A 10,685-nucleotide genomic window follows, 5' to 3' on the forward strand; every position below is an offset into this window, starting at 1 on the left:
CAAAATTTCTCAGTGCTTAATATTTCTCTTCAGGAACATAGTAATAATACTATCTGCCTTATAGACCTGTGATAATTACTTGGTATAAGATAGGTAGAGCAACCTGTACTCTGCCAGGCACATATTAAGCCTCAAAAGGCTTAATTTATATACATACATCAATATATTTGCATATATATGCATTTATACATATATCAATTCCTCATGCTATCCAACACATCTTTATAAAGTGCCTGTGATGAGACAGACATTGTTTTAAGTATATAAAAAATAGTGGTGGGCCGGGTGTGGTGGTTCAAGTCTGTAATCCCAGCACTTTGGGAGGCCAAGGTGAGGGGATTGCCTGAGCCCACGGGTTCGAGAACAGCCTAGGCAACTTGGCGAGACCTCATCTCTACAATAAATCAAAAAATTAGCTGGGCATGGTAGCGTGACCCTGTAGTTCTGGCTACTTGGAAGGCTGAGGCGGAAGGACCGCCAGAGCCCAGCAGGTGAAGGCTGCAATGGCCGTGAACATGCCACTGCACCCCAGTCTGGGCAATGGAGTGAGACTCCAACTAAAATAATAATAAAACTAATAACGTGAACAAGATGGACAAAATTCTTATTCTTTTGTAGATTAAACTTTTATGCGGCAAGACATGAGTTAACATATAATCAATTAATCAAAGCATTTTAATATGGTGTTAGATGCTAAATGGAAAGATAAAATGAATTCGTGGGCTAGAGAGTGGTTGTTGGTAGTGGTGGAGGGAGGTGTGGGTCATTAGAGAGTAACCAGGAAAAGTTCTTTAAGGAAGTGATATTTTTATTATCCTAGGATAAAAATTATCATTGTGTTTTCATGGACGTTGATATTTTCTAACTCAGTATATAGCATTTCTATATCTCCCATTCTGTGATGCACTCACATTATTTATTGTGGCCTTTCACCTTTCTTCATGCGTGCTTTTTGTGGAAATATGAGACTCTGCTTCTCTCACCACCAACCTGTTTACCTTCTCCAGCTCTAGAGATGGACGATACCTAGAAAGAGCCAGTTAAGATATTGTGTCTTCTTGGTTGAAGATTAGATGGTAATCTAGGAAAATCCACCAAGCAGAACCTTGAAACTATTGCTTTTACATCAATGTAGAGGTTCTCTATCTCTTACTGAACATCAGTAAACATGCAGGTGCCTTGTTTGTTACTGGCAGATGCATATGTCTATAAAGGAAGTCATATAAACAGAAATAGCAGAGAATGGAAATAAAATGGTTCCTTGATTTCACGGTTGAGAAATTATATCCTTAAGCTTGTTCTAACTCTGGTTTTTGATAAATAATTGTATGGCTTAAGCCACTTCAATTGAGTTCCTTATTAATTGTATAATGTGGTTTTTGACATTTTTCTTTTTGTCATTTATTCTTATTTTAAAAACTTTTAATTTTTTTAATTTTAAAGATGTGGAATACAATTCAGGGTGAGGTTACAAATATTCATTTTGCAGGTATCCTTGCTGATGAGGTGTGCCTCCGCTTTCCCAGGCAGATTCCCACTACTGCCAATCCCCCCTCCCCACTCCCCGCCCCAGTTTCCCACTACTGCCAATCCTTTTCTTATAGTGTTACAATAGTTGTTCAAGGACCTCTTATGAATGAGAACATGTGATACTCAGTTCTTTTTTTCTGTGAAAGATCACTCAGTATTATAGACTTTATGTTCCATCCACGTTGCTGGCAAGCTCATGATTTTGTTCTTTGTTATGGCTGCATAATATTCCATTGTGTATATGCACCACATTTTTTTATCCTCTTTTGATGGCAGCATGGTTGGTTCCATGTTCTTGCTATTGTGAACAATGCTGCGATAAACATACAGGTATCTTTTTTAGAGTGTGATTTGAGTTCTTCCAGGTATATTCCCAGTAGGTGGAAAGTAGGGTCATATGGAAGGTCGATTTTTAGAACTTTTAGGAATCGCCACACTGTTTTCCACAGTGGTTGTACTAGTTTGCACTCCCACTGACAGTGTTCCCTTTTTGCCAATTTATTCCTATTTGACTATTTTTCTCTTGGTTATTTTGTTTATTTGCCTATTAGTGATACTAGCCCATCATTTATATGTTATGATGCAATTTTGTTTTCAATCATTTAATTTACTTTTGGTGTCTCTTGCTGTAAAATTATTTTTAATTATTATTATTATTTTTTGAGTTGGAATCTCACTCCGTCGCCCAGACTGGAGTGCAGTGGCTGCTCCTGGCCACCGCAGCCTCGACCTGCTGGGCTCCAGTGATCCTTCCGCCTCAGCCTTCCGAGTAGCCGGAATTACAGGCATGTGCTACCACACCCGGCTGATTTTTTGATTTATTGTAAGATGAGGTCTCACCAACTTTCCCAGGCAGGTCTCGAACCCATGGGCTCAGGCAATCCACTCACCTCAGCCTTCCAAAGTGCAGGATTACAGGCTGAGCCACTGAGCCCAGCTTATTTTTAATTTAAATGTAAAAACATTCTTATTTTTTGTAACTTTTTCATATTCTTATTTGATTGAAAAAGTTTTTATCTCAATGTTGCAATATACCCGTTTGTATTTTCTTCCCTTGCTCATTTTGTCTTTAACATTTATTATTAGAATTGTTTAATATTGTAAATTTCAAATATTTTTCACATTGTTGGCAATTGTGCCAATAGTACTTATTACGATCCATCATCAGCCCATTGACATTAACTCTTAATATTTTACCATATCGTAAAGGGATATTTGTCTATTCCTGAATGTAATCACCATCTTTTAATTGTTTTTTTGTGTTAGTATCTCACTAATTTTTTCTTCAATTTTTTATTAATATTTTACAGTTTTTGGAACACAGCATTCCTTCCCATTTCTTCTGATTATCATGGCCTGCATTTCTGCTAAGTCATAACCATTCCCTAATTCCCAATTTATGTACAAGTCTGGAACTCATTCTACCCGCAGCTTCAGGAGTTGACCTGTGCCCTACTTCTGGGCTGTGGCAGAATTACATCCACCTAGCTAGAGTGAAGTTCTATGGCAGCCCTGTGACCTAGGAAAAAACAGTTGTGTGCATGAATGACATATTTCCAATCAAAATTAATCCAACTCTTTTTGCTTCACTGACTAAGAAATAGTGTCTCTTCTTTCCTCTTTCTTCTTTTGTTTGAAGCTATGAGGAGATAAATGTGTCACTATTCAAGTGATTAGCACGCTCCTACATGAATCCTGTGACAGACAAATACTTGCAGAGAATAACAGAGCTGAGAGATGCCAAGTGGAAGATCAGACCCTAATGCTATCCTTATATAATATATATATAAAATCAATATATAAAGACAAGAAAATAGAACAATTCAGATAGTGCAATAACTCGGCAAAATCCTTCAATGGTTTCTAATTCAGAATAAAAGCCAAAGTTCAGGATATGAAGTCTGAGAAGTCCAATGATCAGCTATTTGCAAGTTGGAGTCCCAGGAAAGCCAGTGGTGTAGTTCCATCTGAATCCAAAAGCCTGAGAACCAGGGTGTAATTTCCAGTCTAAGGACAGGAGAAGACCAACCTCCCAGCTCTCACAGTCAGGCAGAAAGGATGAAATCTTCCTTTGTTTTTTGTTCTGTTCAAGCCCTCATCAGGTTGTATGATGCCCATCCACTTTAGAGAGAGCACTCAGCTTTACAGAGGCCTAATGATTCAAATGTGAATCTCATCTGGAAACACCCAGACATACCCAAAAATAAAGTTTAGTTAATTATCTGGGTACCCTATGATCCAGTAAAGTTGACAAATAAACATCACAAATGCCTACATACTTCAGTATGTGTCTCTAAAAAATATAGACACTTTCTTACATAATTGCTATACCATTATCTTAACAGCTGACATAATTACCAATAAATTTTGGTAACACCTAATATCAAGGCCATGTTCAAATTTCTCCATTTACCTAAAAAATGTTCTGTTTTTACATCTGGTTTTTTTGAACCATGGTCTATATCAGGTCACCTGTTACATTTGACTATTGTCTCATAAATCACTTTTAATAATCCATTACCTCCCCATTTCGTTCTTTTTATTGTTGTGTTTTTGTTTTTTCCAGTTTATATATATATAAAAAAAGCTAAGCTCCTACCGAGCTCCTCTAGCAACAACGTAGCAAACTTCCAGCAGGCCACTCAGGCTCAGGCTCTGCTTAAGTACTCCTGCTGGGATTGAAAAGCAACCAATCATCTTATCATTGGGCCCCTACCTCCTGCTGATTGGTCCTTATTACTGACCAATCAGAACAGCTAGTGCCGACCCATAGTCTCACAGCTAGTGCTAGTCAATCGGCTTGGTCTTAGGACAATGTAAGCACCTTGTATCTGTCCCAGACTGGTAACCTTTCCGGTTCTTTCTTGTTGTGGGAGTTTTCTGCCCTCTCAGTAAATCCTGCTTTTTCATTTTTGTGTTGTCTGTGTTCCTCATTCTTTTTGGGCACAAGATAAGAACTTTGACCTGGAGAGATGCAGAAGATCGTTGTCGATCTGATGAGTTACAGTAGATTGTCATGGACCTGAAGAGCTGTGCACCCCAGAGGCTGACTTGCTGGCCAACAGAGCTGGCTGAACCAGGAAGGCTGCTGGAAAAAGGCAAGACTCTGAAGCTGAGACACTCCAGCTGTGAGCGTGCCACTGTACTTCAGCCTGAGCAACAGAGTGAGACTCCAACTCAAAAAAAAAAAAAAACTTATACAAACATTTTGGGTTGTTAGTGCAAGATCTTATGATTCTGACTTTTAGAGAAGACTGCTTGCATTCATGTCATATCGTGTATTTTCTTTTAAAGTCAGAGTCTCACTCTGTTAACCCAGGCTGTATCCAGGCTGGAGTGCAGGGGCTAGGTTTGCCAGCCCACCGAACCAGCAACACTCTCAGGGCCTGGCTTGCCAACCCATCAGAACCAACACTCCTGGGGCTAGACCTACCAAAGCCTCTTGAGGTGACCCTCTCTGGGGCTTGGCTGGCAGGCCTACTGAACACACTCTCAAATCTGTACCAATAGTAAGTCCCTTAAGTAAACCCTATACCACCTGATTCTTTGTTCTCGCTTAGTTTTTGTAAAACACCCTACGCTGATGTTTCCTGATGTGTTGCCTTGGGTTTATTTAAAGTGGTCAGAGAATACCATCTCTTGGTGAGAATTACTGCACACATAAATCTCTTCATGTTAAGTTTTACAAGCAAACTAAAAAGGGCATTTTTAGCTGTGAAAAGTTTATACAGGCCGGGCACAGTGGCTCAGTCTGTAATCCCAGCACTTTGGGAAGCCGAGGGGAGAGGATTGCCTGAACCTGGGGATCCTTCGAGACCAGCCTGGGAAACTTGGTGAGACCTTGTCTCTACAGTAAATCACACACACACACACACACACACACAAAACTATCCAGGTGTGGTGGAGTGCATCTGTAGTTCCAGCTGCTTGGAAGGCTGAGGGGAAGGATTGCCTAAGCCCAGCCGGTCGAGACTTGTGGTGGCTGTGAGCATGCCACTGCACTCCAGCCTGAGCAACAGAGTGAGACTCCAACTCAAAAACAAAAAAATTATACAAACATTCTGAGCTGTTAGTACAAGATCTTATGATTCTGACTTTTCAAGAAGACTGCTTGCATTCATTTCATATCATGTCTTTTTTTTTTAAAGTCAGAGTCTCACTCTGTTAACCCAGGCTGTACCCAGGCTGGAGTGCAGTGGCATGCTCACGCACACCTCAGCCTCAACCTGCTGGGCTTAGGTGATCTTTTCGCCTCAGCCTTCCAAGTAGCTGATACTACAGGGCGCACTACCATGCCTGGCTTATTTTTTGATATATTGTAGACATCAATGGGGTCTCACTAAATTGCCCAGGCTGGTCTCAAACCCTCGAGTTTAGGTAATTCTCTCTCCTCAGCCTCCCAAAGTGCTGAGATTACAGGCTTGACACCATGCCCAGCATCATGTCATTTTAAATTCAGTTTTTATCTGGTTATTCTGGGTCCTATGATTAGAAGGTAAAACAGTAAAAAAAGTATCCATGTGACTTTGTCTCCTTTTGTTGCATTTATGATAAAAATAATTATTTTTAGATGCATAATTAAATGTCCCACAACTTACTAGCAGCATAATCTTGGGCAACTTATCCTTGTGATGCCTCAGCTTCTTCATCCATAAAAATTACAATAGTACCTATTTTACTGGGTTCTCATGAAGACTAAAGATGTTCATATTTACAATCACATAGAATGGTGGGTGATACTGATAGGTAATATACAAAGATTTATGAAACAACTAAAATCAAAACAAATAGCAAGGCAAAAAATAAAATAAAGGAAACTAATCTGATGAGGGTAAATCTTAATTTGAGCATATAAGCAATTAATTTTAAATGAGCAGAAAATACCCCTTTTCAACAAGTTTGCCTGAACGATGCATATTTGTAAACCGAACCCTTAACTGTACCCCACAATTTTAAAATAAAAAATGCTTTAAAAAAATAAATGTGCAGAAAATAAACACATAATGGTCCCCACAGAGTTCTGATTTTTAGACAAGTGTGTCCCTACTAGGCATAATATCCACGTGAGACAAGGCTGAAGAAGCTGTGCTACCAATACAATTGGTAACTTTCATTAACTAAGGTCAAGTGTTAAAAGATGAAATTTATAATACTATTGTATCCAATTTAATACTGGACTAATCTAAGATTCTATAACAGTGGGGTCATCTTCACACAAACGTGTCTTCCAATGAGCTAGTGTGAATTATGCAACATAAGTTTCCAACTGTAGGACACATTTTTCTACTGTTAATGATAATATGCAATTGTGATAAAGTAGTAGATTCTTTTTCCTCGGGAAGGAGTGCTTAACATCTTTCGATGTCTTATTGAGAGTGACATGGCAGAATAAGGCTTCTGAAGTCAGGTGGGCAGGATATTCTTACAGGTAGTCAGCTGTGCATCTATGTGATACAAATCAATTGTGTGTTCAAGGAAAACTCAGTGTGGGTCATCCAGTGGCTTTGATGTATATTTGGGAACCAGGACTGTTTGCAGTTTGGGTAATAGCTCTTGGCTGGTTCTCTGAGAAGATGTTTAGGACCAAAGAAATATAGTAAGAAACAAGAGAAAGACTACAGTCTAAGCCATTGTAGTGTAATATAAGTACATACAATAAATAATTTTAGAATGTGACTGACCAAATCAAATGGCAACTTCCATACATCCCATACACAAACACATAAAAAAGTTGTTTAAAAATGTGTAGTCTGTCATTAATATTTGATGTAAACACACTTTTGGCACTGAAGGATAGGCCTATTTTGAAAATATATTGACAATTTTCCAACAGCACACATCATAGATTGTGTCCTCCAAATCTCCAAGAGGCAAGTCCTTATCTGCACCACCTTCTTTCTAGATGGCATTGATAGGACAGTGAGCCATTTATATTCTTTGTCTGCTTAATGATTGCAAACAAGTGGCCGCTCTTTTGGATTGACAGTGAGCCAAGAATTGCCTCTGTAGTGGTTTATAGGTACGTGTCTGAGTTTTGGGGCTCTGGCAATTAATGACTGTGTTGGACCATGACAATTATTTTTTTAGACCAAGTGTGGTCAGAGACAGACAGAATCCTGCAAATGTTTTCAAGAATGGAACGTGATCAGCAACAAGTTACCAGGTTAAAGTTGAGCTCATTATCGAGGAAAGCATCTTGGGACTGCACTGTGCCCTATAAATGGTAAGAATAAAAACAAGTTAGAAGGTTTTGATGATATAAGGTGAAATATTCCTAACTTCTGACTATTAGTCATCTGAACTTATGTGGAAGGTGCAGAATATTTGGGCCTGATAAGATTCCTTAAAAAAAACTTAATTCAGTATTTTTATTTTCCCCTTTAAACTTACTGAAACAAAGTGAAGGTATCAGCCGAATATAAATTTTTGTTATGTATTTCTGTCCCCCTTTTCCTCTAAAATCCAATTTCTCTTCTCTATTAGTCATACAGACAAGTGGTGCAGTCTACACTTATAAAGATGGTAAGAACAAGGATAGTAAAGATTAAATAACCATCTCTGTGTCTTTTTTAGTTGATGGCAAAGAAAATGAGCACTCAATAATGAGCAGTTTGCAGTTGTACTATAATCAGCATAGCTGGAAAACCTTGTTGGGAAACATACAACCAACTATCAAAGGTAATTTGCACTTAGAAAATCAAATGAAGTCTACTTGTAAGAATAAGAGAAGACTCAAAGGGCTTCAATCATCGTCATACCAGTCATGATAGATATTTATATATTGTAAGATTGTAAAATGATGATCCTGAATACTAGATGCAAAATCAGGGGCCAATCAATCGTTTTAAGAGTGTTAGTGAATTGGATAATAGAACTGAGACAGGAGATAGAGAAAGGCTAGGCAGACAGACAGGGCAGGTCCTCTGTAACAATGCAGCAACTCCAGGCAGGGCTCTCAGGCTGGTAGCTCACGTTGAAAAACAAACTCGCAGCATTATAATTGTTCGAGGTCACCTTATGAGTGAGAACATATGGAACTCAGTTCTTTGTTTCTGTGATAAATCACTGAGTATGATCGACTCCAAATCCATCCAATTTGCTGCAAAGTCCATATATTTGTCCTTCTTTATGGCTGTATTCCATTGTGTATATGTACCACATTTTTTTTTTAATCCAGTCCAGTTTTGATGGGCAACATGGTTGGTTCCATGTTTTTGCTATTGTGGATAGAGCTGCAACAAACATACATGTGCAGGTATCTTTTTTGAAGGGGATTGACAGTAACAGAAAACTATCAGGGGAAGGGAGGTGGGACTGGCAGTTAGGGAAGCTGTTAGGGGAGGGGCATTCCTCATCAACAAGGGTACCTGCATGATCAATGTTTGTATACCTAGCCCACATCTTTATAATAAATAAATAAATAAGTTAAAAAATAAAATAAAATAGTTAAGATTTTATACATTAAAAAGAAAAACAAGCTCACTGGGAACTTCTCAAGCTAGAGCTTAAGTACTCACTGCTGAGATTGAAAAACAACCAACCAGCTCGCTGCCAAGTACTGACCTATCAGATCATCATTAGGCCCCTACCTCCTGCCGATTGGTCCTTAGTACTGACCAATCAGCTCACAGCTAGTGCTAATCAATTGGCTTGGTCTTAGGGCTATGTAAGCACCGGGTTTCATCCTCAAACTGGCAACTCCTTTGGGCACTTTCCCACTAGGGGAAACTTTCTGTCCTCTGAATAAATCTTGCTTTTTCGCTTTCCGGCTGTTTGTGTTCCTTATTCTTCCTGGGTATAAAAGACAAGAACTTTGACCTGAAGAGCTGCAGAAGATTTATGGAGGTGAAGAGCCAAACACCGCAGAGCCTGGCTTGCTGGCTTACCCGCTAAGGGAGCCAGCTGGACCAGGAGATCTTGTTGGAAGGAGGCGAGATACTCCAGCTGAGACACTGAAGCTGAGACACTCCGGCGGTGGCTGAGCTTGCCAACCCACCAAACCAGCAGTACTCTCAGGGCTTGGCTTGCCAGCCCATCAGAGCCAACACTCTGGGAACTAGGCTTACCAACTTCTCAAAACAGTCCTTTCTGGGGCTTGGCTGGCTGATCCACTGAGCTGACACTCTTGAAGTCTAGGCTGGGATGACCTGAAAAATCTGAATCAGAACATAGAACATATCAGAATGTCATGGAGCGGGGTGGGGAAGAACTACCTGGAGTGGAGAATGACCTGGGGTGGGGAAGAATGACCCGAGGAGCTTACTGTGACTGTTAGAAAATTGAGTTACTCTAGTTTACAAAAACTATTTCTAAAAATTGCTATTCTTTACAACTCTTGTTTTTCCTGATCCTGAATCCTTATCTTGTAAATTTGCCCTTTCCAATGAAAAGGGTATCAACAGGAGACATACTTTTATCTTTAATGAAAACATGAACTGAACCAGAAGGGAAGAAATAGTCGAAGGTCACTGCTTTGGCTGCAGAAACCGTTTTTTAAGTTGTGACTAAAAATTTCCTGTTTTTTTTTCCAGTTTTTAAATCTTGTTATTAATTTTCACCATTAAAATGCAGCTTTATAGTAAGTCTTGAAACCAGGTAGCCTATGTCATGTATCATTTTTATTTATTAACAAAGTTGATTTGGCTATTCTAAGTCTTTAATTGTTCCATGTAAAGTTTAGAACCGGCTTATCAATTTACTCAAAAAGCCATCTTGAGTAATGATTAAGAGTGTGTTGAATTTATAGGTCTATTAGGGAAGAAATGCCATTTTGGCAGTATTGGGTTTTCTAATTCATTAACAACATACCTTTCCATTTGTTTAGGTCTTCTTTCACATGTATCAGCAAATGTTTTGTCATTTTCATTGTTAGGTCTTGCACATATTTTGCTAATTTCATTCCCATGCATATCATGGGAGTATTTTATGCTATAGAATGATATATAACATGCATATATAAGAAACTATGTCAAATATTGTTTTCCAAATTGTTATTTGTAGTACTCAGAAATAAAATTGATTTTGACAAATTGTCTTAGACTGTGCTAAATTCATTCACCGTGGTATTCTTCACTACTGAGTGTATATCCTGGTTTTCATTTTTTCTTTTAACCTGAAGAACTTCCTTTGATATTCTTTGTAAGTTTTCTGGCACA

This window comes from Carlito syrichta, unplaced genomic scaffold (assembly GCF_000164805.1).
Source record: "Carlito syrichta isolate Samal-C Ts95f unplaced genomic scaffold, Tarsius_syrichta-2.0.1 Scaffold302902, whole genome shotgun sequence".
In the NCBI taxonomy this organism is placed as follows: Eukaryota; Metazoa; Chordata; class Mammalia; order Primates; family Tarsiidae; genus Carlito; species Carlito syrichta.